Below are 4,586 nucleotides of genomic sequence, written 5' to 3' on the forward strand. Positions count from 1 at the left end.
AGAAACCGACTCAGAGAAGAAACTTTTGGTTACCAGAGGGGAAAAGCAGGGGAAATGATAAATTAGAAGTTTGGGATTAACAGATACACACTACTATGTATAAAATAGTACTAGTGTCATGATGGAGAAGACTCTTAAGAGTCCTGTGGACAGCAAGGAGACCAAGACAGTCAATTCTAAAGAAATCAAGCCTGAATATTCATTGGAAAGACTGATGCTAAAGCTGAAGCTCCAATATTTTGGCCACCTGATGTGAAGAGCCAACTAACTGGAAAAGAACCTGATGCTGGGAAAGACTGAAAACAGAAGGAGAAGAGGGTGCTAGAGGATGAGATGTTTGGATGGCATCACGAACTCAATGGACATGAGTTTGAGCAAACTCTAAGAGTGAAAGACAAGGGAAGCCTACAGTGCTGCATTCCATGGGGTCACAAATTTGAACACAACTGAGCAACTGAACAACAATATATAAAATGCATGAATAAGGTCCTATTATATAGAACAGGGAACTATATATCTGCAATAACCTACAATGGAAAAGAATCTGGAAGTGTTTTATATATATATATATATATATATATATATATATATATATATATATATATATATATATAATGAATCACATTGCTGTAAACCTGAAACGGACACAACATTGTTAATCAACCATGTGAAAGTGATGAAAGTCACTCAGTCATGTCCAACTTTTTGAGATCCCATGAACTATGCAGTACACAGTTCATGGAATTCTCCAAGCCAGAATACTGAACTGGGTAGACTTTCCCTTCTGGGGGCCCTTCCACCATTTCCAGCCAAGGAGACCCTCTTCACTACAAGACCCAGCCCAGATGGCCTCCCATCTAAAAAGCCCTCCATGGTCCCTTGATATGAGTCAGTGTCTGGTTCCCCACTCTTCATGATCCACAACCTGCCTCATTGCAGGCTCTGCTCTTTACTGGTTTGCCTGGAAGATGTGCTCCAGCCTCCCCACCCTGAGCCCTGAGTGATGCGTGGGTGAGTGGATACCTGATGCCCTGCATGGTGGAGGAGCCTCTTGCATGACAGGTGTCCTTGGACTTGAATGCACTTTGCCTTGTGAGGTCTGGCACCCAGAACTGCCCTCTCTCATCAGGCTGTGCTTACACTGGGGCTAGCACATGGCCAGGTGGCCAGCACACTGAAAGTAGTTCTCCTCCCCAACCCAGCAGTTGTCTGATGTAAAAGACACTAAGAGCCCCTCCCACCAGGCTGTGTGTAGGGCAGAGCATGGTGCCACCCAAGCAAAGACATTTGGTGTTCTCTGTGTACACATAGCCACCACTCAGGCACCAATTCCTGGTGTTAGTTCTCCCACTTGTTCAATAATGATCATGAGGCCTCAGGCACTGTGAAGGCTTGACCACCGGGGCCCACTTTGGACACCTCCAATGACTGTCTGTGCTCTGCACCTCACGACGGGCTGGCAGGAAATGTCAGTTCAACATCACAGGTAAAGGGATACCCTGTCCGACCCTGACTGCTCCGTGTCCCCTTGGTGGTGAGTCCCCAGCCAGCCTCCTGCACCAACACCCCCCTTCCTCATGGGAACAGCTTCATGAAGGACCCATCCTAAGAAGGCTGGCCCTGGGGAAGTCCCAGGAGAGGTGGTGAGATGAGGCCTTGGAACAGGGTTGACATCCCCTGCCCCACTGGTTATGAAGAATCATCCTGGGGGTAGTCAGTGTGCACTCAGCCCTGGGCTCAAGGCCACAGCCCAGCTGCTAGACCTTTTGCCAGACTGGTAAGGGAAGAGGAATTCCAATGCAAGTGAGACGATCCAGGCGTGTGGATTGTGGGAGGAATAGATGGAAGAGACTTCTTTGCTTTGCTTTCCACAGGGGGATGACCAGCTTATGATGAAGAACAGTCAGAACCAAGCGGTGGGGCAGGGTCTCCCTGGTAGATTACAAAGCTTCAGGCAGTGAACAAACATTGGCCCAGGATTCAACAGAAATGGCTGAACCTCAAAGACACTGAACATTCCACTAAGGCAGGCCTGACCTGGTGGCATCAGATGTCTTCTCGGGAAAACATGCATCCTTGACACGAAGGCCAGGGAGACTGGGAGCCAGGCCCCAGAAGACCAGGACATCCCAGATGTCTGAGAACTTCTGAGCCTGCAGCAGCAGCCAACCCCATAAAGAACTGGTGACCACCCCCCCCCAACTCCAAGGGAGCTAACTGGGCCAGAGTCCTCCCTCACAGGTATCTCCATCCCAGGCAGCAGGGGAGCTGGCCACCACAGCCTGTGGCAGGACCCACAGCACTACCAGCAGGAGACCCAAGGAACCATGGGAAGAGCTGGTCACCTACTGCTGGGCCGCCAGGCAGAGCGAAGTCACTGTGCAACACAGACTGGTCTTGTCAGGCCTGGTGATGGAAGAGATGGATGACACCCCCTCCCCTCATCCCTGCTGCCCAGGGACTGTAGCAGAGGGCACAAGGTCACACTGAGCCAGGAGCAAGGGACCATGATAAGGGTGGCCGCCTCCCAGGAGGCTGGACCCACAGAGCAAGGCAAGTGGTCAATACAGTGCAGCCTCTGGGAGGCTTGATAGGTGGGCAACTAACCTAGGTACAGTCCAAAATGACGCTGAGGCCAAGGGCAGCCACTCCAGTAAGTGGGTCAAGATCCCTTGCCCAGGTTTGGCCCCCGAGCCAGTTCTGAGGTCTGGAAGTGAGGAACGGGGATGGGGCGGGTCCCCAAGAGAAGGACACCAACGCTCCACAGCAAACAGACATAGGAATGACCCCAGCCACTTTCAAAGGGACCTTGGGCTCTGAGATGTGAACCCACGCAGGGAGGTGGGACCACCAGAGGAGTGGAGGTTGCCAAACAGAGTGTCACATTGACACTGACGTGAGAACTCGTTAAATCTTACTCTGCGGCTGCTTTGGGATGACCCTCTGAGCTGGGGTTTCTGGGCAGGGGGTCAAGGTTCAGGGAACACAGGGCCAGTCCCGAGGATTCATCAGTCATTCTTGAGCTGGGAGAGCCTGGAATGCAGTGTCCCCCACAGCCAGGTGCAGCGCTTAGTGAGACATCTGTTGAGTCCTTCAGAACCTGGGGAACATGTGGTGTGAGGGAAAGATGGTAAAGCCAAATGGAAAACCTGAATGAATTCCAGCGAGTAAAAGAGAAACACACAGAAAAGGCGGGGGTGATACATGGCCCACTCATGAACTGGAGAACCTCCACACCTCTGGTGGCACCTCACGGGCATCCTCTGCTCCTGACTTCTCACACCCTCTCTGGGTTTGGCCAAGTCACCACGGTGGGCACACAAGTACTCAAAGGGTAGCCAGACGGGGCTCTCACCCAGAACAAGAGAGTCCACTCATTGAAGTCCTCTCACCATGGGTATGGGATGGCAATGCACACTCATTTCCGCCCTCCCTGGTCCTCAATCTCACAAACTAACCTGCTGGATCTGTTCAGTAGGCCACAGCCTGGTGTCCAGAAGCCCCCTCCAGTGCTGGCAGGTTTGGCACCCAGGTCGTGGCGAACCTGCCCAGATGGATGACAGTGAAGAGCACATAGACCCCAGAGCATGGGAGTGATGGACATATGGAAACCAGCATCTCCCACTCCCGTGTCAGATGTGATATAAAGGCCCATGATGTGAGTGCGAGCAGGGCAGTGCCAGAGTCTCACAGAAGCTCCCTCGGCTCCCCTGGGTGGTGCCCCATCTCCTGGGCAGTCAGTACCCTGAGCAGTGGCAGCAGAGTGGCAATCCGTGTCCGCAGCTCCCGTGTGTGCTGCGTCCTCTCAAAGATATGCAGCAGAACTGAGATAAAATCAGAAATGTGTCCTGTTCTCAGGCTGGCCCCTCCATCTGGGTCATATGGAGAGGGGTACAGTCAATGGGAGTTGCCCTTTGGACAGAGGGGAAGTAGGTCTGGTTGACCTCTCAGAGCTCCACAACTACCCCTGGGCTTGTCCCGCGTGCAGGAATCCAAGGCCCAGAGCTAAAGCTAGGCTGGGACTGAGGGACTGACACGGATATGAAGGAGCCTTCTCTCATGGGCAGATGCCGGACCAGCCGGGAGATTTCAGCGAGCAACACGACGCGTTCCTTTAGGCTAAGAAAATAAAGACACAGGACAGATGGGGTCGAGAGGATCGCTGCAGTCAACGATGCTCCTTTATTTCTCTAAGCTTCATTTATACTTAAACCAAGAAGGAGACATCACAAAGAAAATTCTTCCCCATGTACATCATCTTAAGATAACAATAATTAGAACTCTCACTAGGCGTCAGAGCACAGGAATGGCATCCTGATTTAGATTAGGGGTAATCGTAAAAAGGCTGTCTGTCTGCGTCTTGTGTGCATTCAAGGCTTACTAGTGTTGTGTTTATCTTTGGATAGTAAATTCAGAGGGGTGGCGGGACAGAGAGCTATGTCCTTGAAGGAACCCTTGATAATCAAGGCAGCTCCCAGAGTCAGCTCTTTCAAGCCGCTCCCCGCAGGCAGAGTGCTGGACTCCAGGGCAGCATCTCCTCAGGGACTGCTCGCCCCAACTGCCAAGCCTGGGGATTGGTGGCAGCC

Source organism: Muntiacus reevesi, chromosome X (assembly GCF_963930625.1).
Source record: "Muntiacus reevesi chromosome X, mMunRee1.1, whole genome shotgun sequence".
Taxonomy (NCBI): Eukaryota; Metazoa; Chordata; class Mammalia; order Artiodactyla; family Cervidae; genus Muntiacus; species Muntiacus reevesi.